General features: G+C 42.0%; 1 long non-coding RNA gene across 16 annotated transcripts in view; it reads right to left on the minus strand.

Moving 5' to 3' along the window:
- Nucleotides 1-15,425, minus strand: part of LOC132035939 (uncharacterized) — a 60,162-nt gene that overhangs the window by 31,699 nt on the left and 13,038 nt on the right. For 15 of the 16 annotated variants that reach the window (XR_009409486.1, XR_009409479.1, XR_009409488.1 and 12 more), the window contains 2 exons: nucleotides 9,134-9,220; nucleotides 8,231-8,284 (listed from right to left, as the gene is read on the minus strand). This is a non-coding gene — a long non-coding RNA (uncharacterized LOC132035939). Of the gene's footprint in view, nucleotides 1-8,230; nucleotides 8,285-9,133; nucleotides 9,547-15,425 lie in introns of those variants that run through there. The other variant, XR_009409475.1, reaches the window with a different exon arrangement.

Consider the following 15,425-nt stretch of genomic DNA (forward strand, 5'->3'; position numbering starts at 1 on the left):
ACTACAACATGAATACAACCTTTATAACACATAAAACATGATCAAATCTTACCTTTCTTCTTCAACTTCACAAATAGGCTAGGGTTTGTGATCTACACAACGGATGGTTTGATGACCCAAACAACACTTCCATGTTACTTAGGGACCTCCAATTAGTGGATTTGTATCAAAGAAATAATTTTGGGATGGCTTAATTTTTTGACTTGGTTTTTGGGAGCTTTGGCCGAGAGCCTCTTCTTTTTCATCTTCTTCTTGTTTTTTTTTCTAAGTGTTGGAATGAAAAGATGACTTGGTGATCATCTTTTAAGCTTCCACAAGAGTTGCACATGTGTTCATGGCCCACACTCATGTGTTGGAGCAATTAAAATTGGACACAAAATGGGTGGGAGCCACCTCCCATTCACACGGCCAACATGGCTATTTTTGCATGATTTGCAACTTCCAATTATATCACTTTTGGTCCCAAATTTTCCTAAGTGTCCCATGCAAACAAATTCATGAACAACTTATGTCTCAAAATAAAATCGAAGGTCAAAAATCCCGACTTTGCATCCCGGAATGGTTTGGACCCTAACTTATCATAATTAGACCGGATTGTCCCAATGCACAAAATACGGGATATAACATCCTCCCCCCTTTAGAACATTCGTCCTCGAATGTTAAATTAACCTTACGGGATCTTATAAACACTCGGGGGAGTTTCTTTTACAATTATCACAAACAGTTCATACATCAATCAGCATAACCAATTAAAGAGTCTAAATTACCTGTACCCGCGTCTGGTGGCGCCTCCTGATCCTGTCCACGGGTCAGCGCATATAGGCGGTTCGATGGACCGCCAGAACTGGAGGCTCCGCCACGGCCTCTCCCACGGCCGGCTGGCGTCGGTGTGCCCCGCCCCATCGGGCGCATAGCTACGGAAGGGGAAGACGAACTAGCAGCTAACTCAGTAAGCTGGGCTGCACCACCTGGACCGCCCTTGTACGGACACTCTCTCTTAAAATGACCCTGGCCACCACAAGTAAAACAAGCGCTCGTGGCACGATAACACTCTCCAGGGTGATGCCTCCCACAGTAGGAACACAGAGGTCTGGGCGGCCTCGTCGACTGCGGAACCTCGTCCAGCGCGTGGCACGAAACCCCGGAGCTGCGGCCGCCCTCGAATATCCCGCACCCCTCGATCTCCGCCGTGAGCGCGGGGGTGTACTGTGGCCGGCCGGGAAGGGTGTCTGCTATCTTGCCGAGGCCGCCCGCCCTCGAGACTCCGAATACCCGGCAGATCTAGCCCTCTTGGGCTGGCCCCCATCATAATCTCTATCGGGCTGACGCCCCCTGTGTCGCTCCTCCATACCCTGGGCATGTGCCTGAATCCGTGCAATGTCCATCCCTGACTGGGCCGCCATCACCGTACAACTGTCAACCAAGTAGTCATCCAGCCCTATCACATACCGGTGCATCCGGTCAGTCATATCGGCTACATAAGCGGGCGCATATCTGGCCGGCGAATCAAACTCCGACTATACTCCCGGACGCTCCCGCTCGCCTCAACGGCGCCAGAATCTGTCTGCCCCGGCCCGCCTCACCTCCGGAGGTAGAAAATGGGCCGGGGAAGGCCTGCGTAAACTCGCCCCATACTGGCGCCGGAGGGGCACCCTCACCTACGGACAACATCCAGGACTCGTGCCGATTAGCCGCCACATCGTGCAACCGATGGGATGCCATCTCAACCGACTCGTCTCGGAAGCACTAATCAATCGCAAGTGTACGCCGCATCTGCCCAGATGAACTCCCGAGGGTCCTGCGGGCTTTGACCCGAAAAACTGCGGTGGGCCACAAAGCGAGAAAATCACGGCCCTACGGCGTCATATCTATCCGCACGATCACCCCCCGATCCGTGCACTCGCGAACGGGCCGCCATCAATTCGGTCAATAACCGGACCGCATCTCGCATCCCGATCCTCCGCTCCTGGCTGAGGAGCGGGAGGCTCGGGTGCTCGAACCTCGGGGCCGGCGGTGGAGCCGCCCCCGACCCGTAGGCCGTGGTCGCTCCAAATCCCTCTCGGGTGCGGCGGTGTGTAGCAGAACCGGGCCATCGGAGGCACAATCTCGGCTCATGGCCGGGCACGGGCCCTAGTAGCTATCCGGCCCGGGCCGGTCTCCCGTCGCTTCGTAGACTTGCCCTTCGGGCGGCGTGGCCTTCCTCGGAGGCATCGCCGAAACATAACATTTCATCGTTAGAGAAGAGGTCATCCCGATAACACGGATCTATCGCACGATCTAAGATAAGAAGGAAAGATAACATCCTAAATCCTCAGCCTCCGTTTATAGATGTGGTGCACAACACACCGATAAACAAGACTTTACGGACACGTGTCCGTAGACATTCCGAGGACGAAGCGCTGCGATACCACTTACGTCACGACCCAACCCCGTAGGCCGTGACTAGTGCCCGAGCTGGGCACCCATACGCGCTCATTAACCAGATTCGGCACATAAACGACTCATACATTTACGAATTTCAAACGTGGCCCCAAACTGACGCATACAAACCAATATATTGTACAAAAACCGGCAAGGCTATCATAATATACATAACATATCAAAGCATACATACACGCAGCCGATAAGGCCGCCACGGCGGATGGGCCGCCCAAACACAACACTCACGCATTCGAACCAAACCGTACATAACCCACATCTATGTCTACGTACCTCTAATACGAACAACGACCGAATCGGATGACGGGACGGGCCCCGCCGTACCCCGAATAAACATAATCATGTGCATCGGAAGAGTATATACCCAAAATATTGGCTCCCGGAACAAGGGAGCACTTTGAACGACGAGAATGGAAATCCTACGCCGGTGGATCACCAAAACGCGTATCTGTACCTGCGGGCATGAAACGCAGCCCCCGAAGAAAGGGGGTCAGTACGGAATATGTACTGAGTATGCAAAGCAGAAGGTACAGTAAACAGAACTGAGTCATAATCGAACAGAAGTACAGAAAGTAGGCATAATAACTGAAATATCAAAGCGCTTGCGTCTGACATACAAATCATACATATGAGATACAGAAGACAAATATAATGTTCATCATATACATACCGTAACACATCATAACATCATAACCGATCATGTGAGATGTCATTAACCGATGTGGGATTGGCCTAAACCAATGTGGGATTGGCCAAAACCAGTGTGGAATGTTACCTCACTACTGGGTTTGCCCCACCATTGGGTTTGCCCCACCACCGCGCCGATGCCAATTGATCATATTACGTAACTCATACATATAACATATAACGTAACATATATACACGATGCCGGCCGAAAGGGGCTCGGCGTACCGGCCACGTCATAACATCATAATACATACCGGGTTCCGAAAAGGGGCTCGGCGAACCGATACATCGATAATACGCGATCATATCATCATACATCATATCGTACCATCATATATCATATCGGACTTCGCATCATATTCACATTTCAAAATACACGTCATACTTCGAATATAGCATAGTGCGTACGATAACCTAATCGGCCCGGGACTTGGCGAAAAATGTACAACGAGTACACGAACAAATTATGAGTAACCAAATACGGTTTAAAATAATTTCAAAGACTTAATAGGTTAATCAACACGAACCATCATTTATAAGCCCAAAAACGGTAGTCAAATCAGATTTTCTTCCGAATCTCACTCGAGAACATATCAAACTCGAACTCCGGAATCACGGTTACGTATCGGAATCATAAGTGTACGAATCTATCATAAACTTAGTAAATAAATATATAGTCATACTCGGGGGTCGGGATAAGGTAGTCATATTAAGTTCTTTCAAAAACCATCAGAACTATACGTAAAAAAGTCACGGGACCCACGGACGAGCGTCAACCCGAGCCGGGCCCGCTTATGGAAAACATAGTCATCATACATCATGGAATCATTTTTGAGCATATCGAAGCGATCCGGTTATCGTTCGTGAAAGTTACGGACTTTCGTATTTTTCGGAATCATTTAGGACAAAACTCTTTTAAAAACCAAACTTTTATGCAACTTTTGAAACTTAGTCATATAAAAGACATAAAGCCAATAATTCATCATATCAAACATACGAGGACTAAGAAACAAATAAGAATCACAGACATGGTCGGATCGCGAGAGTAGAATTTCCTCGAGGCTCGTGTCATAGCCTATTTACGACTAAGGCATGCCAAAAGAAGGAAGGGCCAAGCTTTACATACCCGTCTACGCTCTCCAAGCTAATCCAAACTCCAACCTATGTCTCGGACTCCCCGAGGTCTACATAACATCAACAAATGCCAATGTCAACTATAAGTATTTAAGAGTTCTTTTTCAAACTAAGACATAATTCTACGGAAATTTGGGCAGCATTTCCCCTGTAAATAGGCCAACCCCGAGAATTTAACTCGGCCAAATCAACAACAACAACCAACCTAGCAACATCAATAATCAATCCGAAAGGCAACATAACATTAGTAACCCTCTTATATATCATTCAACGACATTCATAATATTCAATTCAACGGCTTACCTTCAAGCCAACATCAACGCTTATACATTCAAATACTAACCCGAACCCATACCAACAATATTCAAAGACGTTTTAAGCAATTCATACAACATTTCAAACATCCCAAATAATACTCCAACTCACCCGAAACTAGTCCCCAACCCGAGAACACAACTACAATCCATCCCTCACTTCCAAATCATGATTTGCACCAACAATCCACATTCCAACAATGTCATTCTCTTAAATATAAAAATTACATTAAATACACATGATTCTCCAAATCAGCCCATACAATTACAACATCAATCTTGAGTCATTAAACTCTCATTTTCAACATAGAATTCATAACGACAACAACTAAAACAATAAGCAATATTAATTCATTCTTGTCACATGGTATAACCTACATTCGGCCAACACTACATACATACATATGTTGATGATTCTCATTCTTTCCTTCACACTACACAACTAAACATGCTACATAGAATCAATTTATCATCTCAACACAACACATACACCTACACGGCCAAACCTCACACACATGGCCTCAACTCCAACATACTATATTCCATGATTTTCATCCATTTTAACATACTACAACATGCATACAACCTTTATAACACATAAAACATGATCAAATCTTACCTTTCTTCTTCAACTTCACAAATAGGCTAGGGTTTGTGATCTACACAACGGATGGTTTGATGACCCAAACAACACTTCCACGTTACTTAGGGACCTCCAATTAGTGGATTTGTACCAAAGAAATAATTTTGGGATGGTTAATTTTTTACTTGGTTTTTGGGAGCTTTGGCCTAGAGCCTCTTCTTTTTCATCCAAGGTTCTTATTTTTTTTTTCTAAGTGTTGGAATGAAAAGATGACTTGGTGATCATCTTTTAAGCTTCCATAAGAGTTGCACATGTGTTCATGGCCCACACTCATGTGTTGGAGCAATTAAAATTGGACACAAAATGGGTGGGAGCCACCTCCCATTCACACGGCCAACATGGCTATTTTTGCATGATTTGCAACTTCCAATTATATCACTTTTGGTCCCAAATTTTCCTAAGTGTCCCATGCAAACAAATTCATGAACAACTTATGTCTCAAAATAAAATCGAAGGTCAAAAATACCGACTTTGCATCCCGGAATGGTTTGGACCCTAACTTATCATAATTAGACCGGATTGTCTCAATGCAAAAAATACGGGATATAACAAAACCTTCCTTAACCCCCTAGAACATTCTCTCAATTTCTTCCATAAAATTTTAGCCCAAATCAAGTGAAACCCCGGGATTTAGGCTCGGGAAGCGTATAAGGTCTTGTAGTTCTTGTTCTAAACAATGAATCTCGATGAATAAAAGGAGGCCATGGAAGATAAATAAGATTTCAAGCTCTACCAACCTTGATTGAGGTAAGGATATTCTTTATTATTGATATTATGATGTGTATTATGAAAATTTAGTTGTTAAAGCTTCGTAAATTCTAGTGATTGGTTGAGAAATTGGGGAAACATCGTGTGGGATGTTTTATTGAGCATATTGATGTTGTTGTTGTTGATATTTTTGTTTCTATTATTGTTGTTTTTTGGGTATTATAATTTTGGGCTAGGGATATAAACAGGGGAGATGCTGCCCGAATTTCGGCAGATTCTAAGAGGATTTAATTTGAAGGCTTGCGACAAGCATATGACGATAAGCCTAATAATAGTATGAATTCTCTTGAATGTAGATTTATGATCTTCGGAGGACAAGCATTAAGTAGTTAAAGTTAAGACGACCGAAAAGGTATGTTAAGGCTAGTCCCTTTCTTTCTAAAGGTATGTTAAGGCTAGTCCCTTTCTTTCTAAAGGCATGATTCCCTTCTTATGCACCTATATGTGTTTTCCATAACATCCTTATTCTCAAAAGTTAGAAGTTCATTATTCTCAAAGTTCTTATAATACTAAAGATAGATGTTTTCTAAGATGATAATGATGATGATGATGATGATGACCCCATTTCTAGAAATTTTAAGGCTTATGATTTTGATGCTATCAAGAGATTGTTGAGCTTATGTCATGATTTTCTTGATTTTATTAATTGTTGTTGATCTCACGTTATGATAATTGTTCCTTCAAGGTGAGATATAGCGATCATGATTGCTCCATAAAATAAATCAGAGGTTACCAACCTTACATCACTCTGATAGAGTTGTAGCTTTTAATTAGGATCTCATGCATGCTTGATGTATATGTATGTATTTTCTCACACAGGGCCTATATGGCCGGGCAGCACCATTACGGTGGGCGGCTATGGATAATGATAATAACACCGTGCCTTTATGGCAAGGTAGCACCACTACGGTTGGCGGCTTATGGATAATGATAATAAAATTGCGCCTATATGGCCGGGCAGCACTACTAGTGGGCGGCGTGCTATGGTTACCCTAGACACGGGAGGCCCGGGTGGGCTAATGATGATATTATGTTCAATATGCATGAAAAGTGTTTTCTTTAAAAAGCAAAGCATGTATGATATCCGCCTTACAAGGCAAGCAGATGTACAGGTTATCTCTTTATTTCATGTTATGTTCCATATCTGTTATTATGTTGTTACTTATGCCTTACATACTCAGTACATTATTCGTACTGACGTCCTTTCTTGTGGATCTTTGTGTTTATGCCTGCTGGTAGACAAAGAGACGGGCCAGACCCCTAGGAGCTTCATCAACGGAGTCTCAGAAGCGCTCCACTTGCTTCGGAGATGCAGTTTGTTGGTATTACTCTTTTGTGTATATACTTTGGCATGGCGAAGTCCTGCCCTATCCTTGTGAATTCCTGTATTCTATATAAAAGCTCGTAGGCAGATGCATGTAGTTAGATGTTCTAGAACCTTATCAGTTCATATTATCGTATAATATTTTGACGGCCTTGTTGGCTTGTGGCGATAGGCATAGTTGTTGGTGATTATGTGGAGAGGTGTCATTATTTTTTGATATATGGCCTTACAGATTATGATACCCATGAGCTGTCTTTGTGGTTTACCTAGAAAGGATTATGAGATGTATGTTCGGAAGTGCTCGGTGGGTTAGCTCCGGGTGCCCGTCATGGCCCTCTAGTTTGGTCGTGAAAAGGAATGGTAATACGAAATAATGTACCGAGTATGTAAGGCATCTAAATAACTGAAATTGAAACTGAAACTTAACTAATATACATGATATACTTAGAGTAACTGGGGAGGCAATGATAATCTAGAGTATACTTACCCAACTCTGACTCATATAAGAAAAATAATAATACTAAAATAAATTGTCCGGCCTCATATAGGGATTGGTGTGTGAGTGCATGGCCCCGAAGGCAAGTGAATTATACTGTGTATCCGTATAGCCCATGGGGAAAGCGTATATATACGCGTACGGGGGTGAAGGCAACTACGTATCCGTACGGCCCGTGGCGGCTTGTATATACGTACGGCCCATAGGCAAGTGCATAATACTGTAAATGACAAATTTATAGACACACACACACACACACACACATACACACATACTCTCTACTACTCGACTAGACATGAAACATTGCAAATTGAACATAGATTCCTGACAAGGGATAGCTAAAGGAAGAGTAAGATGAGACAACATGATCATAAGAGTTCTGCGATATACTCTTTTCTTATATACTCGTGCGACTCTTTACATACCTTTCGTTAAGTGCTCGCCAACAACAACGCACTTGAATCGAATAGCACCTCAATCTACAATACGACAATAAAACTATCGTCAACTAAAGGAAAACTAGAATACGGTATATTGAGCAACAAGATAGTCTCTTAACACAATCAAATTTCCTCATAACTTCCCTCTTTTCACAACACAAATAAAAAGAGCAACAACAACAATAACAAAAACATATACAAGCTAATACTCCATAATTTCCAGCCACAAGATAGCTCAAGAACAACTTCAAACAGTCCAATACACAACCACACTCAACTATGATTTCCAGTCTCTTATCCCCCAAGTTCTTAATCAACAAAATGACTAGGAATTAGACAAGCTCAAATACATGTAGGAAGGGCATAATCTTACCTTAAACCACAAGAACAGTCTTAAAAATGAGCCTACTTCACCTTGAAGAATTCTCCAAATCAACCATAAGAAGGGGAACAACAATCTTAGCAAGCATTATAGGATTCTCACCTTTGATATATGTTTTTTGCCTTTGATTTTGCTCTTGGGTGATACGGAACCTTTTATAGAGAGTTTAGGGAGGTATAGAATCTGAAATGTCATGACCCCACTAGAGGTCATGACGGGTACCCAGTACTAATATACCAAGCACCACTGGTCTAACATTCCATTCTCGCTACTAGGTGGGCCACACGAATAACGTATGTATATCCAACTTAATCTAGTCATCAATGGCAATATTCATAAGCTTATGTCGACAAGTCTTACCAAAATATTTTACAACACTAACAACTGATAAAGTCAAGGAAAATCTAACCACATATGCTTGTCTACGAGCCTCTAAATAAGATACATAAATCCACGAGGATGGGGCAAGATTTCACCGTGCCCAAATATATACACAAGAGTAGTACCAATAAGCTGTAGCTCCGGAACAACTGGAGCTCTTCCAAGGTGTCGCTGATGGAGCCCCTAGAGATCAGACGCGTCTACCTGTTTACCTGCGGGCATGAACGCAGCATTCACAAGAAGGGACGTCAATACAAACAGAGTACTTAGTATGTAAGGCATATATGATAACATAATAAGAAAATATAGAAGACATAAGAAGAAAGTATAACTGTAACTGCTTGCCTCTTGCGGCGGAATCATGCATGCTCACTTTTATCTTTAAAACATATCACGCATACATACATAAACTGTCCGAATCAATTAACATCATTAGCCCGCGTCCGGTGTAATTATCCCAGGCAGCCCACTAGTGGTGCTGCTCGTGCCATATAGTCACAATGTATAAGCCGCCCGCCTTAGCGGTGCCACCCGGCCATCAAGGCACGGTGTAATTATCATCATATTCATAACAGAAGCATGCATAGGAGCTCAAGTAAAAACTGTAACTCTATCGGAGTGACGTAAGGTCGGTAACCTCCGATTATATTATGAAATAATCATCATCACTATTTCTCACCTCGGAGGAACGAATAACATGAGATGAGATTCATCAACAATGAATAAAATTGAGAAAATCAAGAAATAGCTCAACATTCTCATATTCACATTGAAATCATAAGCTTGGGATTTTTAAACATGAAATCATCATCATCATAATTGTCATAGAAATATTCTCATCTTTGACATCATCGTTGTCATTGTAAAAACATGTCCATCGTTGTTGTCATAAGAGCTTACGGATTCATGAATCTCTGATTTTGAAAATACGAACATTTTGAAAAGTATTTATGGATTACCAGGAAAGGAGTCATGCCTTTGAATCATGAACTTCTAACTTGTGGAAGTAAGGAGGTTACAAAAATATGTAGGCAATTATAACATAGGAATTTCTAGAAATAGAATCATCGTCATCATAAAACATGCTTATCTTTAGCATCATAAGAACTCCATGATTCATGAATCTCTATCTTTTGAGAATAAGAACATTCTTGGAAAACATTTATGGATTCACAGAAAGGGACCATGGGACATTTGGAAAACATCTATTGGATTCACGTGAAAGGAATCATGCCTTTAAAAGAAAGGAACTAGCCTTAACATACATGAAAATTCACGCATCGGCTCTTCCACCTATTTCTGGTCTTACAATCTACATATAAGACCATTCGTGCTATAATTAGGTCCATTGTTATATACTTATCCTAAGCCTTCAAATAAATCTTTCTAGAATCTGCTGGAATTTCGGCAGCATCTCCTCTATTTATATGCCTAGCCCAAAATCGTAATTCAGCAACAAACAACAACAACATCAATACCAACATTAACAACATCACTTTCAACACCAACATAAAATAGCCTACACGCTGTTTTCCAACCATAACTAACCAACTTACTATACAATTATTTAACGATTTTGTCTCCGAGAATAAACCGGTATTAACGTAAATAGAAAGAGATTCATACCTTATTCTTTTTCAAACAACAATACCTTCAACGTCCACCTTTAATCCAAGCAAAAATCCTCCGCAAAACAATACTAGAATCACAACTATACGCTACTCGAGCCTCGATTAATGAAAATCACTTCAAACCCTCAACTTTTTTATGACATAATTTCCCTTTGTGTTGCTGCTCTAAAATCTTATTTGTTTTTTTGGTAAAAAAAATGGGGTTTTGCCCCTTTTATAAATTTCAAATTCAGGTCAGGTCACTATAGCGATGCTTGTGACGGTCGATGCATGTAGCGATTCTTGTGGCGTGCGTTCTTTGTGTCAGCCGAACTTGTAACGTCCATAATTCTATACTCCGATGTCCTATCGATGAGCGGTTTGTTGCGTTGCAAACTAGACTCGACGAACTTCATTTAAGGCTTTTGTTTCACTTCAAACACTTCATGTGCTAAGAGATATTCTGCCCTCAATTTGGACCAAAATTTTCACATGAAACTTTTCTCATCCTTTTTCCAAAGTAGTACTGCTCCATTTCTTCCACTCATTTCCTTATAAACCCTTCCGGTATACCTCATATACATCATTCACTCATTAAATATACTCAATAATGCTTACTCTTTATATTCGAAAGTGGTTTTACTTAACCATAACTCAACATACTTACGTTTCAAATTTGATAAGTGCTTCTTCGAAGTACGGAGTGTAACATCCTCCCCCCCTTTAGAAATATTCGTCCTCGAATGTTGAGCTCTTAGGGATTTCTACAAAAATTTTGCCACAATTTCCCCAATAATTGTACCACTATCATCCTGTCACAACAACCCAAAATATGCAATGCCTCACAGGGCTACAACATCAATGCCCGTATTGGCCACACACAATCAAGAAATCATTCAAAGAAGCATCACATACCCGAGGATAATGATGTCTCTGGCTGGAGCTCTTTGGTTCTCATGTACATAATAAGAAATCAACTAGTATCCTGTTCTCGTTCTGTCTCCGTTACAGTAATGTTGCCTTACTATGTCACGGCTACTCGCCATCCTGTGAATACTCTTTTTTTAAGGACGTTCTTATACACCGGTAACCTTTGAATATTAATCATTTTTTTATAATCACCTGGCTGACCTTAACGATCTTTCTACCCCTCGGTTCATTATAATGCCAGAGTTCCTTTCATCACATGGTTTGACTTATTTCCCTTTCTGCTAGTTGAAGCATTGTATCAGATCAAAATGCTCATACATATCAGATCCAATATGAGTGCCTCCTTTATCGTCTCTTCACTTCTATCTTTCATGACTAATAATTCCCTGGTTAATGAATTAAGGGGGACAGCGGAACTCATTAAACCTCTTCGTGGAATATCCGATTATACCTCACTTCTTTAACCCTAGCCTACCTTCTCTTCTTCTTCTTCACGACTATCTCCTTAACACCCTTAAAATTCTTCTTGCCCTGGGTTCCCAATTTCGATTTACGCTTATTTTATACCGTTAAAAGTTAACATTCCACACCTTTCATTTCCATGACTTGTCCCTTCATCCGCTTAACTCATTTGTCCATAATTCTCCTTAACTACTTATTTGCATCATAACTATGCGTTATAGTTCTTCCAGTGTCTTGTCGCTTCTAGTTCTTATCATAAAATCATTACAAGGTACACTCTTTCCCTTTTTCTCTTGGTCATGCCTTCTTCTTTCTTTCCGCCGCTACGGCCGGTTCATTTTTATAAATATTCCCCTTGTATCTGTCTATCTTCTTTATGATCAAATATCTATACTTTTGGTCAGCTTGGTCAGCTTTATTAGCTTATCCCATGCCACTGATATATTGCCTCTTGGTCAGCTTTATTAACTTATTATCCTCTCACTTGTCCTTGGTGATTGCTCGATTTTCTTCAATCAATCCGTTAATGCACGCTTCTTACTTCCGTTCTCAGGGGTTTTAAGTTCCTTTACTCATAGATGCTCTTCTTCACTTGTCACTTAATAATACTAGCCCTGGAGTTCATGAAATATCCTTTCAGAAGTGCACATCCATGCTATCTTTGAGTTATCTTTTTGGAAGGACTTCTCCATTTCCGAGGTAGTGTGGCATGTTATTAAGACTATACATTCATTTCTTCGGATGTCCCTCAAACGTCAGAAACTCTGTAGCATCTTTTGCCGAATCCTACTTATTCTTTCCCAATTTATGTCCATGTTCGTTGTTACTACTCTTTAGTCTCACTTATCAAAATCTATTTGCGAACCCTCTACATTCGTCTTTTGTTCCATACTACATACTCCATTATTTCTGGATACTTACTTTTGAGATTCATTCGAATGGTTCTTTGCCGTTGTACTCACCTTCAAGATTCCCATCTTGAAGCTTAAGTTAACCCTTTTTAGCAATTTACCTCCGTTGCTTACACCTCTCCCTTTCTCAGGGCATCCTAATCTTCTTACACTTGTATACTCACTTTCTCCCTTTTCCCTGATGTGATTGCATCAGGATTATCCAAAATTAATTTTAGAGAGACTAATGTTGCCTCGTCCTGTAACACTTACCACTCGAACTTCAGTACCTTGTTCAATCAGTACCTTTAACACATCGCAACGTCGATTATCGAGGCACGCAAACTGATTGACCACACATAAAATATCGTATATACCTCTCCTAATGCCTTACTTACAAGATATCCCCAATACTATTTTAAACTCGTCCTAGTTCTGTAGCTGCAATATGTCTTCTCTCTCTTTGCTAAGCCGGTCCGCCTTATCTCTCACAATCGTCTGGAGTTTATAACCCTGAGTTTCACACGCTTCCAATTTCCTTCAAGCTATTCTAGTCCCTCATCCTTCTCTTATGTCCGAATTTGTAGGACTCTTAGTACACTTCCTAGGGGGTCACCCATCCTAGTATTACTCTCACCCCAGTATGCTTAACTTTGGAGTCCTGATGGGATCCGGTGCATTAATGCTGATACGATCGCATCCACCCTACTGCGTGACCTTTATCGCATGACCTAGAACAAGTTGAAGTTCTAACAGATCCCAATAAAATTCCTGTAATGCATCTCCCTCCGGATTAGGAAGATCCCTTACTTCCCTGACCGAGCAAATGCTAGTTTAGCCTTTGGAACTCTCAATAATAACCATCAATCAACACACGACTGTCTTCCAGTCCTAAATTAAGATTCCTAGTAGGGTCCAAAACATCTTTGTCGCAGTTATCCATAAGCTTCAGCTTTTTGTTTCCATCCCTAATTTCGTTTCGTTTCTCCATCACTCGACCTTTCGTGACGTCCTTGTCTTAGAACTTCGAGTAAGGCTTTCCTTGAAATCTTCTAACCTTATCCTTTTTGAAGTGGTTCCTGGTTCCTCTTTCTTTTACCTTGATTCTACCTTTGTCTTTTATTCATGTGTCCTTATGTACCTATCGTCGTACCACATCCTTACTAACATATTTCATGTGCTAAATGGCCTTTGTCGACATCTGGCTCTTTTAGTAACGTACCTGGTTCTCTTACCTCGGTTACCCCTTTGTACTCTTAAATCATTAGCATATTTATACTCAAGGGTCGTATTTAAAATATACTTATCCCTTCCACTTCTTACCTTGAGAAGAAATTACAACTCCTATCTAATCATCTTGATGCCTCACTAGTGAAGCACTCTGAAAGGTTTAATCGGGTCACGTTTTACCCCGATCCGACCAACAACATAGGGAGTAACAGATAGCAATGTAGGACTCGGACCAGTCAACACATATACATCGTAAGGAAATACTGACAATTTACCTGCAACAAAGTCAGGTGAAGACTTAAGATCCTGCCGTCCCGCCAGCGCATATATATCATTCTGAGGCCCACTTGAATTGGATGCTCCTCCTTTGTCTCTACCGTGACCCGCTGGTGCTTGTGAGCTTTGCCCCAAAGGGCTCACGGATGAAGAAGAACCTACCACCGATCCTGCGGGCTGGCTCCTACCGCTACCAACCATCGATGGACAATCACGCATCATGTGTCTTGGCTGACCACAGGTGTAACAGACACCTGAGCCTTGGTAACATGGACCCGAATATAATCTTCTGCACTGGCTGCATCGTGGGATCGGTGGTCTCCTCTGACTAGGAGCTCCTCCAAACTGAAAGCCTGAAACTTTCGAGCTCTGGCCCTGTCCTGAGTAAATGGGGCAGTCGAATTTCCTGCCCGCAAATCGAGGAGGCGCACTAGTCGTAGACTGGCCCGAATATTTGGAATATGTCTATCTCTGACTCCCTCCATACTCACTACTAGCACCAACAGATATGGCCCTCTTACTATACCCTCTCTCCAAATCATGTTCACCTCTCTGCGGTTGCTGCTGTTCCTCCATATTCTGGACATGGGCCTGAATACGAGCGATATCCACCCCATCCTGGAGTGAGGCCGTCAAGCATTCCTTAACCAAATGTGGCCCCAACCCACTCACGAATCGATGCACACAGTCTCCCATGTCGGCTACCATGGCTGGGGCGTACCTGGATAAAGAATTAAAACAAAGACTGTATTCCCAGGCGCTCATATTCCCTTGCTTAAGATTCAATAACTTATCGGCTTGGACCTGTTGAACCTCCGGTGGTAGATAATGTCGCAGAAAGGCATCTGTGAACTCTTGTCAAGATGGGGGAGGTGCATTTTCTCCTCGCGAAGATATCCAAGTGTTATACCGATGGACAGCCACATCCCGCAATCTATACAAAGCCAGTTCTACTGACTCAATATCCGAACCATGCATTATCCGTAGTGTCCTCAGCATCTCATCTATAAAGCCTTGCG

Source organism: Lycium ferocissimum, chromosome 11 (assembly GCF_029784015.1).
Source record: "Lycium ferocissimum isolate CSIRO_LF1 chromosome 11, AGI_CSIRO_Lferr_CH_V1, whole genome shotgun sequence".
Lineage (NCBI taxonomy): Eukaryota > Viridiplantae > Streptophyta > Magnoliopsida > Solanales > Solanaceae > Lycium > Lycium ferocissimum.